The 18918-nt window shown below is 36.4% G+C and overlaps 1 protein-coding gene across 5 annotated transcripts in view; it reads right to left on the reverse strand.

Annotated features, from left to right (window-relative positions):
* Positions 1-18918, reverse strand: part of Mid1 (midline 1) — a 369304-nt gene that overhangs the window by 135503 nt on the left and 214883 nt on the right. The window lies entirely within an intron of this gene.

Below are 18918 nucleotides of genomic sequence, written 5' to 3' on the forward strand. Positions count from 1 at the left end.
CCACAGAGGCAATTCTGGGGGAGAACACAGGTGATATTGTAGCTAAGCAGAGGCCAAGGGAAGGGTTGGGAAGACTGGGTCGAGGGTATGTGCTCCTCTACAGTGAAGCAGATGAGGTTTGTGGGAAAATAGTAAAGCAGATGAGGTTTGTGTATTGAGGGGTTTATGAACAAGCAGTCTTCTGAAACTACTTCTGAGACCCAACCCAAAGATGTTTCAGCCTAAAAATCAAGATTAAAGTTGCTTCTTTGGAGATTGAATACTTCTACAAAAAGAGTATGTTAAAAATTTTGTAATCTCTTAGAACAAATCTGCTAAAGACTATTATGAAACTCTTAATGAATTTTAAAACATACTCTTATGGCAGGCTAAACTCTGAAATTTTTTTCTTGTATTATCAAAATGTTTCCTTCAGATCAATGGGTAAAAGACATTGTGGTGTACATATACAATAGAGTTTTACCAAGCCATAAAGAAGAATGAAATTGTGTCATTTCCTGGTAAATGCATGAAATCGGAGAACATCATGCTAAGTGAAATAAGCCAGACTCAGAAAGCCAAGGGTCAAATGTTTTCTCTCATATGTGGAAGCTGGAGAGAAAAAGGAGCAAAAACAAGGGGATCTCATAAAAACAGAAAAGAAAAGAATAGAAAAGAAGCAGGGCATTAAGGGTTAGGGAAGAGGTGAAGGAAAAGAAAAGGGGGAGGGGAAAATATTTCCTTGTTGTATCTTTAAGAGAGATTATAAATGTTAACTTATAACACATGAATATAAGAAATCATTTTAGAATATAAAAAATACTATCCTGGGGACTTGGCTTAAGAGTGTTTTGCTTTGTGTCTTATATGATCGCTTTTTTTGTGATTTAAAAAAATATATTTCGGGGCTGGGGATGTGGCTCAAGCGGTGGCGCGCTCGCCTGGCACGCGTGCGGCCCGGGTTCGATCCTCAGCACCACATACAAACAAGGATGTTGTGTCAGCCGAGAACTAAAAAATAAATATTAAAAAATTCTCTCTCTCTCTCTCTCTCTCCCCCACTCTTTCTTTAGAAAAAAAATAAAAATATATATATATATTTCAAGCATTTTATCCTTTCATTGAAATGCATTCTAAGTGTGCATTTCATCCTGTACATTTTATCCTTTCATTGAATCAAATTAGATAAGAAGTTGGCTTTTTAAACGTAAGAAAAGGTAAAATTAAAAGAACTTAGTACTTGAGGTGCAGTCTAGGGCTTAAAAATTCACTTGCAAAAAAATGTCTAGCTTTAAGAGCAGTGAGGTGGCTACATGTAATACAGTGGAGTTATGTTTATTTTGATAATAAATATGAATGCTAACTGGTGAAAAAGTATCACAAAATTATATGAAAAAACATCATATTTTGAAAACAAATTTTAATGCCTGATTTATCATCTTTATGGTAAAGATTTGTCAGTTATCTCTTGTTATTTAGCTTCTATTGCTTGTCATTATGTAAGTCAAGAGGGGTGCTATGATTCAAGGCACACGTCCAAACAGTTCTACCAGTTGTCTAAATCTCTTCTTTCCATTCCAAATTCCTCCAAGCAAACACTTAGTTTCACAACTTTAGTCATTTTTTTTTTTTTGCCTTAGAATACAACTTGGAAATTGCACACTCCTGGGGTTCTGGGAAAAGGGTGCCAGATGATGGCAGGAATGCTGGTGACTTCCCCCAAAAAAGGAGCTTTGTTGTGTGCAAGCTACTGCCAGTTAACCTCCCTGGAACAGGAACTACCAAAGCATCACTGGTCCAAAGAGGGGCACTCCAATCCCCCTTCCCACCCCTGCCTATCAGCATCCAGAAGCAATTCTTTGCATGGATGCTTCTTCATCCTGATCCTGACTGGCAGCTCTGAGGATTAAGCTCAAGTCCTTTGGAGCAGTCGCTTTATGCACATTAACCCCCTGGGGCGTTGAACTCCAAAACCTCTATTTTCTCCCCCTGGGTCTCTCCTGTATCTCACAAAACCCTAGTTAGCCACTGTGGTACACAGCCTTTCTTCCATTCTAGGCTATCAAAAGAAAACAAAACAAAACACCAGACCTTACAACAATAAGATGAATATGGTAATGATGAGGATCTTTAGGGGAGTGGGCAAATTCCTAGTTCTTTTAAAGCTGAGACTTGGGAATCCATTTTCTTCTTCATCATTAAGACTTCACGTTCTCAGCCACAGAATCTAGCTTACACTAGCATAAATCATCACTTGGCTGAATGAAAACAGGGTGTGTGTGTGTGTGTGTGTGTGTGTGTGTGTGTGTGTATTAAACAGTCCCTCAAAACTGCTGAATAAAAATCAAGACAAGTGTTTTCTTAATCAGGCAAAATTTCCTGCTTAAGTAACTGTGTGAAAGAAAAAAAAAAAGACCATCTGGTCTCTCTGCTACTTGAGTATTTTTTTTTTCACCTCGCTTTCTGGTTAACTTGAGCAAAACATTATCATATTATATCGAGATTATTTTTACCATGGACCATGGTGCATTTCCTTCTGACTACTAATAAACCACAGAGAAAGCAGTGCTCCACTTCTAGGAAAATACTTTTCAGTTCTAAATGGCCAATTCTGAAAGGAAAAAGTGACTGGAAAGAGGACAACAGAAGTCAGATCATAGCAAGAGCAGACAGTTTATATCTTTGAACACCTTTGTCAGAGAGACTTTGCATTCTCCTCCTTCTCTCTCTCTCTCTCTCTCTCTCTCTCTCTCTCTGTCTCTCTTTCTCTCTCTCTCTCTCTCTCACACACACACACACACACACACACACCAAAAAGCCATTGCTGCCCTGTTCCTTCAAGGTGATGACTATGCTAATAACCCTCTAAGAACTAGGTCATAAAATGGAATTAATTTCCATGTGGAAACTAAGATGACAATAAATGTACAGTGAAAACTCCATTAATTGAAATTTTCTGGAAATTTAAGAGTTCTGGTTAATTTAATTTTCTGGTTAATTGAATCACAAATAGAACATCTTTAAAAAAATCCTTATACAATTTTTCTAAAATGCTTGAATCTACCCACTTTACTTGAAACTTATAAACCATACACTACATCTAATTTAAACGTTATTAGGTGATTCCAAATTTTATTTTTCCTTGAGATCATCATTACAAAGATCTTTTTTTTCATTTGATTATAAATAGACATTTAGGAGATTGACTTGAATGTATCCATGGCCATAAATTTTTACTCTCATTCACAAAATCACCTTCTTCCTTGTATTTTGCATAATGTACAACACTGATTAATAAAGAATTGGGAGGGCAAATTTTGTGTAAAGTGAGGCTTTTGCTTGTATGCTAAAGGAAAAATTGTAAAACAAAAAATCTTTCTTTATCTGATGTTTAATAGGTGTGAAAAATGAAAAAGGGTTCAATATAGTACTTCTAATTAATTTTGTTAGCACAAATTAAGGACCATATAACACTCATATATTTCAACTTATTAAGAAAGTGCTAGGGCTGGGATTGGGGCTCAGTGGCAGAGCGCTTGCCTCACACATGAGGCATTGGGTTCAATCCTCGGCACCACATAAAAATAAACAAGTAAAATAAAGGTATTGTGTCCATCTACAACTAAAAAATATTTAAAAAAAGAGAAAGTGCTAGAGTTTATTTAGGTTTATTAGTGGAACACTCAGCTCAAGATTGGCCCCAGAAGTCCTCTTTTCACAGTGTAGTCACAACCAGGAGGTCCATCCTCACTTGGGCTCCCCATTTCAGTTTCTCACAGAAATTTATTCTATGCCACTTTGAACTCTCTAATAACAATACCATATTGAATCAAACGATTGTCCGAGAGAGAGAGACCTCTAGTCTTATATCAGATTTCCTGCCCTTTTGTGAAGATGATTGTACAAGAAATTCCTGTCAATACAAGTTAGGACACTAGGAAAATATCAGATAAGATCACTTCCAACTTTATAATTCCAAGTAGTTTATATTATATATGGAAAGATAACACGGGGACTCATGTTCTCTCCCCCTCTCTCTCCCCTTCACCCCTCCATCTCCTACTCACATAAATACGCACATCTTGGTGGAGGGGCAGGCATTATCATGCCCTCATCCCCAAAAGCAGCACTAAGCAAATTTATTTTGAGGTTCTATTACCAGGAATTCTATTAGCTACTGGGCACACAGTAGGGTTTTCATAAATATTTCCAAAAAGAATGAATGCTGTTGATGGAATCAGCTATACCAAACTTATAGATCCACAAGAGATTTTTATTTTTTGGTGCTGGGAATTGAACCAAGGGCCTTGTGAATGTGGGGGCAACCACTTAGTGAGGACAAATTTAGTGGTAGTGTTGGTATTTCTGCAGAATAACTATTTTGAAAGTAGAATAGTTGTTATACTCTGAACTAGGACTCTAGATAAAGCATACATATCTATCTATCCATGTGTTAATTGCATCAATTAATATATCTGGGGAATAAAAGTGTGGCATATTTTGGAGGATACATGTATTGAATATGCACTTTAAATTAATATATAAGTCAGTATAAACATTGCAAAGACAAGATCAATGGGTTTTTCTTTTTAAGAGAGAGAGAGAGAGAGAGAGAGAGAGAGAGAATTTCAATATTTATTTTTCAGTTTTCTGCGGACACAACATCTTTGTTTATATGTGGTGCTGAGGATCAAACCCGGGCCGCACGCATGCCAGGCGAGTGCACTACCACTTGAGCCACATCCCCAGCCCAAGATCAATGGGTTTTTCTTCTCACTCATTTTCTCTTTCTATCTGCTCTGTCTTCTCTCAGTGTCTTTCCCCCAAATCTTGCCCTGAAGAAGGGTAATGCACCCAAAGATTGGATGTTTTTTCTTTCTAAGGACTCCTCAGGGACTATTAATACCAAAACACCTTAGAGAGTTCTGCAGAAACTTTCTAAACTAGGATGCTTCTAAGTGGGGCCAAAGTATCAAGGGTGACTGGACTCCACCATCTGACACCAAGAGTGATTTCTAGGTTAACTGGACGCACATGGCGCACTGGGGCCAAGAATCTGGACAAGTAGTCTCGGCTCATTTAGAATGAATGGCCACTCTTCTGGCTTAATCACAGAAGCAGCATGAGGGAGAACTGCAGATTGTTACCTGCTAACTCAGTGCGAAACTCCCCTTCCTTTAAATATTTAAATACTTTCCTTAAAAAGAGAAATAAAGTCTCATGATCCACTACTTAAGTAACTGTTAAACCTAGGAAAGTAAGGTGCTCATATTATATTGATTCTTCACTGCATAAAACAAAGGATAGTATATATAAAGAAACATTGAGTTCATTGAAATAATATTGATTTGGAGAGTGGAGACATGTTGGCGAAATGAAAAATGCATTTCCAATACCCAAATGATTGATATGTGATTGATAAGCCTTCCTTTGAATTTCCTTTTTTGGAGTCATTCCTTCAACTATCCATAGTCAGTATTTCTTTACAATTTTTATATACATCATATAAATTAACTCTAATCCTACCCAAACCCTCAGTAGCAGTATCAGTCCACCTATTCTGAGGAAACTGAGATTCAGAATATACTGCTCAGGGTCACCCACAGTTGGCCCATGTTGAGTCCACCTTTAGAATCTGAGTTTTTATGATTCTTGACAATCTCAAGAGTCACAAAATAGCTGGGCATAGTGGTACATACCTGTAATTCTAGTGATTTCAGAGGCTGAGTCAGAGGATTACAAGTTTGAGGCCAGCCTCAGCAACATAGCCCTAAACAACTAAGTAACACCTTGTCTCAAAATAAAAAATAAAAAGGTGTGGGGATGGAGCTCAGTGGTAAAGCACCCCTGGGTTCAATTCCCAGTATGGATTAAAAAGTTACAAAATATGTTGCTGTTACATTTGAAATTTTTTTAAATTTAATTTAATTTTTTTTTTAGTGGTAGTTTGACACAGTACCTTTATTTATTTGTTTTTATGTGGTGCTGAGCCTCAAACCCAGTGCCTCGCATGTGCTAGCCGAGTGCTCTACTACTGAGCCACAACCCCAGCCCCTGGAAATTTTTGATATATGAATGTCAAGAAAATTTGGATTGGCAGGCATGGTGGTGCATACCTTTAATCCTAGTGACTTGGGAGACTGAGGCAGGAGGATCACAAGTTCAAAGCCAGCCTCATCAAAAGTGAGGTGCTAAGCAACTCAGTGAGACCTTATCTCTAAATAAAATACAAAATGGGGCTGTGGATATGGCTCAGGGGTTGAGTGCCCCTGACTTCAATCCCTGGTACAAAAAAAATGGACTCTGCATATTTTGGTGATGCTTCAATGACTTCTAAACTTTAATTTAGAAACACTAAGAGTTTAAGCATTGGTCAAAGGAGCTGGGGTTGTAGCTCAGTTGTAGAGTGCTTGCCTAGCATGTGTGAGACCCTGGGTTTGATCCCCAGCATTACATAAAACTAAATAAACAAAATAAAGGTATTGTGTCCATCTACAACTAAAAATATTTTTAAAATAAAAAAGCATTGGTCAATTGTTCTGCACCAAGAGCCATTCAGGAACATCACGTGCTAACCACTTCTCATTTCTCTTAGAAGGACAGACATCTGGATCATATTGGCAAGTGGGTTCTTTAAACACAAGAGAAAATTAGGAGAAAAACCTAAGACTGGATTATTTCCATGAATCCACTCACCAATACCCCCCCCCCAGTACTCTTATTTTTTATAACTAGTTTGTCATTCATCTTTTCCACTTGGTGAACAATGGCGTATGACCTTGCAGTTAGTGAGTTCACAGGAGAAATATATCAGTTATAATTAATGTTTACTAGAATAAATGTAAATATTTAAAAAACAAAACAGTTCCAAGCACATGTGATTTCCATTTCTTTTTATGAAACACTAAAAATCCACTTGTCCACCCCATTAATTATAACCTGCTCTCAGCCCTGACCTGTATATAATTTCCCCTGATGTAAATTGGAACAAGGTGCTCAGAATGGAAGCCGCCTCCACCACAACTGGGTTACACAATGTCAAGTTCCCCAAACTCTCCAAAGTGTAACCTGACATTTTTCAAAGATTAGAGATGGTTTATGAATTTAAAAAGAGGGCTTAAAGACTCACCACAGTTAAACCTTTCAGTAATTCCTGAAATATCCAAAGTAAACAGGACTAAGGAGGCCTTAGGGACACCAAAACCTTGTTTTAGGAGAAGGAACACACTTTAGTAGTTTCTTTACAGAAAATAACTTCCATGTATTCAACCAGAATTAAGAAGAATGCAACAATAAACTTTGAGACTTGAAGCCCTCTAGAGATCTAACAGAGTTTTACATGAATGGGCCCTGTAAAACAGTTCTATGCTCTGCGTGAATGATTGAGTTTACACTGCCCATTCATCCTAAATGTTGAAAGCAAAGAGAATGGCAAACTTTTTTAACAGTACTTTTCTTGACAAAATGTAATATATATTCATTTATCACAGTCCCAAAAGCAAATCACCTAGAAGACCTAACCATTAAGAAGCAGCCTTCTGTGGATTGATCTCTCTAGTTATTTTTCTGTACATCTTAGCCACAAAAAAATGGGACTATTTTTATATTCTATTTTGCCAGCTATTCGTTTTAATATAATATATTGGGTGATTTTTCATGTTCACAGACTTCTGACTTCTCAAGATTAATCTTAAGTACCTTTTAGTACAACTGAAGTGTTACAGCTACTTGCCAAATCAAATAGACCATAAAGCCAAAGATTTAATAAATACTAAAATGAGAACACTTTCCCCTTATTACAACATATGCTATCAGTGGGGGGTGATATTATCCCCAAGAGGTAGAAAATTAGTTCTTAGTGGCAAATAATTTTACTCTTTCATGTATAAATCAGATATGCATAAATCAATATAGTAGAGTTATGGTGTTAAAATTTCATGGGGGGTGGAGTTGTAAAAAGATATTTGAAAAGGTTCTGTGGGAGAGAAGCTGGTAATGAAATAAGTTGCAAATAACTAGAGCATCAGACTTATTTGGAAAAAAACTCATTAGGATCTGAGTTAGGAGGCACATGTTACATAAGGGGCTGTTTTGAAGACCAATGAACAAATCATCTCAGAAAGGGTAAAGACCAAGTGAATCTGCATCTCAACATTTACCAGTTCTTGTTCTGTGCTGCCCTCTTGTGCTGTGGGAGCCCCCAGCACGCCTTCATTTGCCCCAAACAGATGAACAATCAAACCTCCCATGCTTCTTGGCACCGATACCCAGGAGGTGGTCACAGAGGGAAGAGAATGCAAAAAGGGCACATTGCCTCATAGGAATGAGCCAGTGTCAGAGGAAGAAGGAAAAGGCACAGTTTCTCTTCTACCTTATAACCATAGCAGAGGGTAGGCCCGTTGTCCACAAACCTGCTGTCCTCATGAGTCACACTGCTCACAAAGGAGCAAGGTGGGAGCTGAAACTCTTTATCACCTTCTGTGATAGGCAAACTTTCTAAAATGGCATCCCAACATATCCACCCAGACTCCTGGAACTTGTAAATACAATGAGGGATCATTCTCTTTATTGTGTTGTGTTATGGGGAACAGTTGATGTAAGGAAGGGAGACAGATGATCCAAATGGGCCTCATTATTTGGGCCTTTCAAAGCTGAGATTGATGGTACAAGAGGAATTCAGAGATATGCAGTGTGCCCAAAGTACTCAGTGTGCTGTTGATGCTTTCAGAGTGGAGGCAGCCACATAAGAAGATACAGATGGTCCCCAAGAAGAAAGAGTGGACCCCAGCTGATAGCCTGAAAATGAATTAGTCCCACAACCAGAATGAGCTTGGCAGCAGATTCTTCCCCAGGGCCTCCAGATAAGAGCCTGATTTGGCTGACAGCTTGGTTTCAGCATTGTGAGATACTGAGCAAAAAGTCAGGCCACCCAGCAGAACCATCAGCTAATAAATGGGTGTTATTCTAACCTATCTGTTTATGATAATTTGTTATGCAGCAATGGAAACTAATACATTTTCACCTCTCTGCAACCATTCTGATAGGTGACATCCTGACAATGTTTGTCTCCCAAGTCAGAGACCCTGATGGGTGACAATCAGCTCTCAAAGAATGTTCAATCTTGGGCCTCTGAGTGATTTCTTAACCTTTTGGTAATCTACAATGAATCCTGTCAGACATGCCCTAACTTTTGACCTCTGCTCTGTCCCTTAGGAGGAATTTAACTACCTCCTACTCAATGGTTCATTTCCTAAGGCTCTCCACCTTCCTGCACTCTACCACCTGATTTACTCAAGCCTAGCATCTCCTCCAATTCATGCATCCATCTGGTGTAGGTGTTTTATCTGCTTCAAACTTTTCTTTCTACATCTAGAACATTCACTCTGACCCCAGCTCTCCATGCTTGTTTAATTATATCAAAATGGATACTACCATCATGCATAACTAAAAATAACCAATAACATGTTTAAAAATCCCTAGCAACAAAAATAAAAAGTGAAATTTACAAAAACAAAATGTGAAATTTACACTGAAAATGGCAATGAGCTCAACAAGTTATTTGCTCCTGAATTATCTTATTTATGCTCGTAGTGAATATTTAGAAGTTTAACTATTCTTCAAATTAACAGACCTTAAAACTTCTAACAGAACCGTGATGGGTGTTTGGAGGTTAGGGGGTGTAGAGCAAATGCTTCCCCAAATCCAACATCAGACTTGTGTCAAAATCTAAATATAAACCCAACATGTATAATATAAAAGGGCAAAACATTTTCTTCCTTTTGCTTTTTTGGCTTATTACCCAGGGGGCATTTCCAGTGTCCTACCAGCAGTGTCTTGAGCCAATCATCTCATACTGACTGTGCCTTCTGAGTCTGAACATCAGGGAATTTAACTTTCAAATGTTAAGAGATTTGCCTACTTAAAGACCTTTTCTCTTTTTGTAAATTACTTGTTATTAAAATAACAATGGATGCACTCATTAGTCAAATTAAAGATCATCTTTCTGGAAGTCTATCAAATGCAGATAATGTATAAAGAAGCATTGTTGATAGATCTTTTAATGAATAACTTTGTTGTTAAAATTCAGAAGCCAGGGGCAATGAAAAATTCCCATGGCTTTAAAATACACAACTTTGGCAAACTTCTTAATGGACAAAGTTCAAGATAGTCATAGCTTCCCTAACTTAAAAATCTTAAAACCACAGAAGGTACCATTATGATACTCTGAATACTCTTCTTAAAAGTTTCTATTAGCTTATTTTTCATTATTTACTTAAAAATTATTATAATTTGGCCTCGTGAGAGTTCAACATTTAAACATAATGCAGCATGACTGCTTTCCCTTGTACCCTGACTTAAGAAATTTAACATAGTACATTGCTGGAGTAGGGATCTGCAAACTATGGCCCACAGGCAGCCTGTGTGACAGCTCCAACCCTCTGCCTATTCTGGTGTGCTCCACAGCTTAGAATGCTACTTACATTCTTAAGCAGTTAAAAAAAATAATATTATTTTGTGATTTGCAAAAATATATGAAATTAAAATTTCAGTGCCCTATAAATAAAGTGCTTTTTTAAACATGCTTGCCTCTGATTGCTTATATGGTTTATGACTGTGCTAAGGAGTTTGTCAGAGATTAAAATGTCTAAAACATTTATTATCTGGCTCTTTGCAAACAAGGGTGCTAACCCCCTGACTAAGTTGTGTAGTCTGACTGTCTCTGTCTCTGTCTCTGTCTCTCTCTCTCTCTCTCTCTCTCTCTCTCTGGACTGAACCCAGGAGCACTTTAACACTGAGGTACATCCCCATCCCTTTCTTTATTTTTTTATTTTGAGACAGGGTCTCGCTTGCTAAATTTTTGAGACTAGCCTCAAACTTTCCTCTTGCCTCAGCCTACTAAATTGATGGGATTACAGGTATGTGCCACCATGCCTGGCTAAATCAATCTCTCTCTCTCTCTCTCTCTCTCTCTCTCTCTCTCTCTCTCTCACACACACACACACACACACACACACACATACTTTGACTATTAGAAATAGTTGTGACAGTATTCTGCTTGTTACTCTTAGAGACATGGAATAGAAAGATTTTTTTAAAATTTGAAATAAAAATTGTAACAATTAAACAAGTGGTTCTTGACCTTTAAACCACCAAGCCCCAGTTCTTCCTTTAAAAAAAAAAAAGGCTGGGGGCTTATCATTTTTAAACAGCATAGTGGCATATAATCCCAGTGACTCCAGAGGCTGAGGTAGGGGATCCCAAGTTAGAGGCTAGCCTCAACAACTTAGTGAGACCTTGTCTCCAAAATTAAAAAAAAAATAAAAATAAAAGGGGCTGGGGATGTAGTGGTAAAAAGCCCTGGGTTCAATCCCCAGTGCCCAAAAATAAAAATTAAAAAGCTTTATTGAAATATAATTCATACATTACACCCATTTAAAGTGTACAATCCAGTGGTTTTAGTTTATTCACAGAGTCCTGCAGCCATCACCACAATCTAATTCCAGAACATTTTCATCACCCCATTAGCAGTCACTCCCCATTCTCTTCTTGCCCCAGCCCCCGGCAACCACTAATCTTTCTGTCTCTATGGATTTGCCTCTTCTGGACATTTCATATAAATGGATCATATATTATGTGGCCCTTTGTGACTGGCTTTTCTCACTTAGGATAATTTTTTTAAAAACCAATTAACTTTTAACTTCACAAATCCCCAGGTTTAGGAGTAAGTAACTGATGAAACCATCAATGAAAAGGTAATTGATTGGACAATATTCTTTGGGTTTTCTTAAATGCTGAAAAAAGCCCACAAACTTTCCTTATGGTCCAGAGGGATGCCCGTGAGTCTGGGCCATGCCATTAGAGGAATCACTCTGCTACCATATGTTCACTTTATCGTTTACCCAAATAAATATCAACAGTACATATGCCAATATGGCTCAGGTAGGTATATGCCTCATAACTTCCGATCTAAGCTCTTTACAAACTTCCTTTTTATTACATACTGGCTTGATCTGTCAAACCCTAAATATTCTACTATACTGCCAAAACACTGTGGGTATATTTTCCAGTTTTTGTCTTGTATATGAAATGATATAATTTCTTAAGATTTTCAAAATAAGCCAGACATGGTAGCCTACTCCTGTAATTCCAGCAACAGGGGAGGCTGAGGAGGAGGCACATAAATTCGAGGTCAGCCTAGGCAACTTGACAACCATTTCTCAAAATAAAAAAATAAAATGGGCTGGGGGGGAGCGTAACTCAGTGATAGAGAGCCTCTGGGTTCAGTCTCCAGTACTGCACCAAATTCAAGTTGCCTTCAACTTTCCAAATATCTGAGTAATGCTCCTGATTCCTCTTCCTCTTCATTTCTTACTTATCAGCCCATATTTTTTTTCTTTCACTCTGGGACTCCTTGATTAAAATTCTGAGTCCTATAATACATGCCACTAATAATATATTGCAATATCCATGGAGTACCAGGCAAGCAAAGAAACAAAATTCAAACCTTGTCCATTCATTTTTTCTTAGTATCTAGATGATTTCCATCATGTTATTGCTTGCTCACAAGCAAAGACTCAGAATTTCCATTACAGAAGTAAGCTAGGCAAAGTCTCTATAATCCAGGCAGAGAGTTTAAAATAGTGCCTTTGAGGTTACTGGGCATTAGAAACTGAATGGTATTTCATGCCTCCAATCAGGTGAAGGTGGGTCTGTCTCCCTTGTGGACAGATCTTTTAAGTGTTTGACACTTGTAGTTACTAACATTGCTTGATCCTGAAGGATAGAGTCAAAATCAAACACATCTGGACATATTTAACCTGAAAAAATGCCCCAAGAAGGCCACATTAGCTTTGTCTTTGAAGGGTTGTCAGAGACCAGAGTAACCACATGTGTTCTTTGTTGGGTAAGGAGTGCCAAACATGGGTAAAAGCAATGGGGAAGCAGATACAGATTTAATGGAACAAAAAACTTTGCCACTTCTTTGGAATGGATCTCCTGAGAATCCCTTGTTTTCTAGTCTTCCTGGGGGCTGTTAAAAAGGGTTTAGTGGTGCTGTGGTAGAATTCAAACATGACAAGGTTCCAAGCAATAAGCCAAAGATCTTTAACTGTCCATGATGTAGATAGAGTGTGTGTCAAGGGGATAGCAAGGAACTAGTTTGGGGAGATTCTGCATTTAAAGCAGCTATGATGGTTCAACCCCAAAGAGCGATGCACTTTTTAAGTGAAAAAGACGATGTCTTAATGTTAAAAGTAACGTATTTTAAAGCATTTATGCAGCAACTTAGCAAATGAAAAGGAAAGCTTTAGTTAGCATATATAGGTAAATATTGGAGATTATTTATTGATGCATTGTAATTATACATAATAGTGGCATTTATTATGCCAGATTCATATATGCACATCACATAATTTGATCGATTTCGTTAAGTCTCATTCCCCAGTAGCTTCCCATTCCCTCCCCCCCAGTGTTGGAGATTTTTAACCTGTCCAGATATTTGATATCATATTTAAAAAAGAAAAAAGACATGTAGGCCAAAGCCAAACATATTATTTGTGGAATTAACATATATGTACATATATGAATCACAGCTAATTATTCTTTAAATATAAAAACACAAAGATTTTCTTTTTACAAGAAAATCATGAACTATAGGGAAGAAGGAACCTATTCTGACATTAATTATAAAGAACACAATGATTTAAAATCTAGTAGAACTTCGTTGTCTTAAGCTAGAACTAATCAGAAGTACTCTGCAGTTCTTGAAATTACATTTTCTACCCTTGGTTCAAAGTTTAAAATCTTAAAACTAGTGTACAATTTGGAGAACTTCAAGAAGGTTTTGTTATTAGGAAAAAAAAATGAAGCTAGTCTCTGCTATACACATTTTAAGGCTGATAATTAAAATTTTCTTATATTGAATACACTCTTACTATGCTACAACTTAAAGAACTCTGATGAGATTTAGTACTGGCAAGAGTATTTGAAAATATCTACTCTGTCAATTATGATGTTCCAGTACATAGAAATGACATTTTATCCCCAAATAATCAATATGGAATATTTTTAAATTTTACTACTCATTAATTCAGTAATGTACCCATTTGACAAATAAGTAAATTAAGGTAAATTCAGACCATTCACTATACAGGTTTTAAAAACTGAGTTGTTGAACAGAACTGCCAAAAATTGGAGTCTTTTTTATCTTTTCTCAGCTGACATTTTAGACTTGTTAATCTGCCTATCAACCTGAGTTGTAGCTTTTTCAGGAGATAATGCTAAGTTCTGTTACAACCTTAGCCAATGAACTCCAATTTTTGAGACTATATTGTAACCCTAAAAGATCACCTTATTACAATTGGCCTTGCTTTGAACATGTACAACTTTTTTCTTGTGATTAATTTTCTGAATGATATACTCTAACAACTACTTACTTTGTATTAGGAATTTAAGTAATCTAGTGATGATTTTATAGTACACTGGAAGGCTATGCATAGATTATATGCAATGCACTACATTGTTTTATAGAAAGAACCTGAGCATCTGTGAAGTTAGGTATCTGCAGGGGTCCTGGAATCAATCCTATGCAAGAAAAGAAAAAAGGAAGGCAAAGAATGATGATTTTAGTTTGTGCCAAGTAATTTGTATTCTCATTTAAGAAATAAAAATTCCTCTATGCAATCCAATAAAGGAGGATCATTTTCTTGACTCTTAAGAATATAATGATTCTTCCTTCAAAGCCTTCGATCAACATAATCTACAAATACTTTTGGATTTTTTATATGGAGTCAAGCATTTTAAAAATATCTTTTGAGTATTATTTGTTATGCTATCAAACTAATACATTCACAAATGTATTCCATTATTTCTAAGGGTCAGTCTGTATTTCAGTGTATTTTTTCTTGGTAATTTTCTTATTAAATTCATACACTTCTAATAGGCTTTGCCATGTGGCACTGTTGCTTGAGTTTTGAAAGAGTGGTACTTCCAGGCAGTTCGAAAATCTCTTTCTGAGAAAGGAATGCTTCATTCTGGATGGATTTGGCATTCATTGGGAATTCATATTACAACTCCGTGGTATATTTTTCAGGAAGGGCTACATTCCAGTGCATTAGTGATAACTACTGTCTGAAGCTGGACACACCATAACAACTTAAATTCTTTACTCATAAAATGAGGGAAGGATAAAAAAGAAAAGTGGTATTCAAAATTCCAACTGAGAGTCTGGGGGGATGGCTCAGTAGTAAATCATGTACTTTATTACAAAATAAAACTCTACTTACAGTATTTTGAACACTAAATATTTGCAACCTATGTTAATTCTAAGATAGGAAAATACATTTAAATCATATATTAAATATAAAACATGTTAGTTTATTAAAAGTAAAAAAAATACAGTGTTTTCTATGGCTTATATACTAATTATTATTATCATAAGCATAATTTAAATTTTAAGACACTATCATGTTTTTTCTTGTCTGTTTTGGGGGTTCATACAATTCTTTTAAAACCTATTAGAGAATTCGAAGGTTAAACATATTAAATCAAAAGAAGATCTAGGAATTTTTCCAATTTCTTTATGCATATGTAGATATACCCTATTTTATGTTTTGTATTTTCCATTTCTTTCTGGTGTATTATGGGTGCACATAATGGTATGCTTTGTTTTTACATATCCATACATACACACAATATAACAATATAACTTATCCAATGTTGTTCCCCATTATTTCCCTTTTCCTTGCCCTCCTCCCTCTCCCTGGTTCTATCCTCTACTCTACTGATCCTCCCTTCAATTTTCATCCCAACCTCCCTAACTTTCTTTTCCTTTTTCTTCTCTAGCTTCCACATGAGATAAAACATATGATCTTTGAGTTATTATTTTGCTAATTTTGCTTAACAAAATGTTCTCAACTTCCATCTATTTTCCAGCAAATTACATGATTTCATTTTTCTTTATAGTGAAATATAACTTCATTGTGTATATATACCATATTTTCTTTATACATTCTTCCACTGATGGACACAGGCTGGTTCCCTACATACATGGTACATACACAGGTATGCACATATCACCATAGTATGATGATTTAAATTATTTAGGATAAATACCCAGGAGTAGGATAGCTGGAGATATACCCTATTTTATTGCCTATTAAATCTTATATTTTAAAAAATAATCATCATATCCAATATAAAGCAATAAACTATCAATACAAAGTAAAATAAAATCACGCTTGCATGAAGTTTTGTTTTTTAATTATGTGTGTTCAGTCTATATTTTAAGGCATTAAATATAAACAAGGATTGATATCTTTTCTCTTCTAACCACTACTATGCAGATATAATAGGAAAATCTTTTAAAATTGTTAAAGAGCCTAACAGTTATCAGAAGTAGCCAGGTAGGCACCCAACTTGGTGGCAAGGAGATTCTCAAGTTTCAGCTACCCTAACTGAATCTCCTTCTCTTCTACCTAGACCAGTGATTTGGTTTACTTTGGCCTCCAGTGGACATTTGGTAATGTCTTGGGATATTTTTGGTTGTCATACCTTGGTGGAGAGAAGACTACTAACATTTAGTGAGTTGAGACCAGGGATGCTGCTAAATGTCCTACAATGTACAGAACAGCCCCCACAAAGAATTGTTGAACCCCAAACATCAATAGTGCTTGAAGTTGAGCACCCCTGACTTGGAAAAATCTAAAATAGATGTTGAAGAAAATTTGGGATTCAAGCCCAAAGAGCCCACAAATGCATATCTGCGTGCATCCATGCATCTATATTGCAAAGACAGGGAGATATGCTGAAGGAAAGGAAAATTTCAACAGTCTTGGTAATTTTTACTTAATGTACCTAATATTTCCCAAAGTGAATAGGCGTGTGGGTGAGGGTCTGGCATATAGCGAGCAAGTATCAATTTTTTTAGTTTTTCTGAGTATAATTGATAGCCAATCTAATTTTAAAAGATATTTTGTTCCATTTTTTTTTTTGCTCTTGATGTAACAACCAGGCAGGGTTCAACCAAAGACCCAGTAATTGCAAGTATTTTGTAATTCAGTCATTCACCAAGATAAGTCCTTTTGGATAAATGGGAATTTTACCTGGAAGCTATTGAACATACCTACATTGTATTATGAAATATCTTCTTTACCTTTTAATGTCCAATACAAATGCAATAACACCATACACTACTAGAATAGCTAAAATAAAAATAGGGACACCACCAAATGCCAGGAAAGATATAGAGAAATTGGATCACTAATTCATTACTGGTGAAAATATAAAATGGTTCAGCCACTGTGGAATCCAGTTTGGCAGTTTTTTTACAAAACCAAATATGCACTTACCGCAAGCCCCAGAAACTACACTCCTGGGCATTTATCCCAGAGAAATAGAAACTTGTAGTTACACAAATTCTTGTATACAAATGTTCATAGCAATTTTATTTGTAATAGCTCCAAACTGGAAGCAACCCAAATATCCTTCAACAAGGTGAATGGTTAAACTGTGGTACATCCATACCATGAAATTCTATTCAGCAATAAAAGAGAAAAACATGACTGATACACGCAACAACTTCGATGAACCTTCAGAGAATTGAGCTGAATGAAATAAAAGTCAATTGCATTTACAGAATATTCTTAAAGCAATAAAATTATAGAGGTAGAGGGCTACAGGTTTAAGGTCAGTGACAGAGCATGTGCTTAGCAGGCACAAGGCTGTCTTCAATCCCCAGAGCCACTCCCTGCCAAAATTATACAGGTAGAGAACGGATTTCTGGTTACTAGGGGTTACAAACGGGAGACAAAGAGGGTGCAAGAGACTGCCTCCTACATTTTCTTTTGTGCAGCTTCCTAATGGTGTCTAATTACTTCAAAACAACAACAACAACCAAAAAAATGAAAACTAGCTGGGAATGGTGGTGTCCATCTGTAATCCCAGAGGCTTGGAAGGCCAGGGCAGGAGGATTTCAGGCATGAAGCTAGCCTCAGCAACTTAGTGAGGCTGTAAGCAACCTAGTGAGACCCTGTCTCAAAATAAAAATTAAAAATAGCTGGAGATGTGGCTCAGTGGTTAAGCACCCTAGGCCCTTCAGTTCAATCCCTGGTACCAAAAAAAAAAAAATTAAAAATTCAAAATTTAAAACAGTTTCTGTAACCAGCAGAGACCTAGGAAACAAGACCATCTGAATGGTTTCATTCATAGTTGTAGTACTGGTCAGTGTTACATTCTTAGTGCTTAGTAGCGGCCATACTTGGCAACATACCTTCTAAAATGCATTCTTTTCCATTTCTACCTTCTGTAGTTATTGCTGTTTGCTTATTATTTTTTAAAGATATAAATATAGAAACATATAAATGCAATTTCATTTCTGAGTATAGTTTTAAATGTAAGATATGTAATATTATAAAAATTTTAACTTTAGCAAAGAAGAAAGTAGATAAAAGAAACAATGCTTGGGCTGGGGATGTGGCTCAAGGGATAGCGCGCTTGCCTGGCATGTGTGGGGCACTGGGTTCGATCTTCAGCATCACATAAAAATAAAATAAAGATGTTGTGTCCACTGGAAACTAAAAAATAAATATTAAAAAATATTCTCTCTCTCTTTTTTTTAAAAAAAGAAACAATGCTTTCTTGGTTTGTAATATGAAAACTAATGACTAAGTGGCCACGTCCATTACATTTGGTGTTTTAGCATATAAGGAACATTAGTCCTATAAGGGTATATTTTCAGCAACAAATTACATTTTTCATACATATATGCACACATGCATTTGCACACACACATACACATGACTAAAGAAATGATTTTGTATTACTATGACTATTTAATATTATCCTATTGTGTATCATGCATATATATATATATATATATATATATATATATATACACACACACACACACACACATACATACACACACACACACACACACAC

The sequence above is a fragment of the Marmota marmota genome, unplaced genomic scaffold (assembly GCF_001458135.2).
Source record: "Marmota marmota marmota unplaced genomic scaffold, marMar, whole genome shotgun sequence".
Taxonomy (NCBI): domain Eukaryota; kingdom Metazoa; phylum Chordata; class Mammalia; order Rodentia; family Sciuridae; genus Marmota; species Marmota marmota.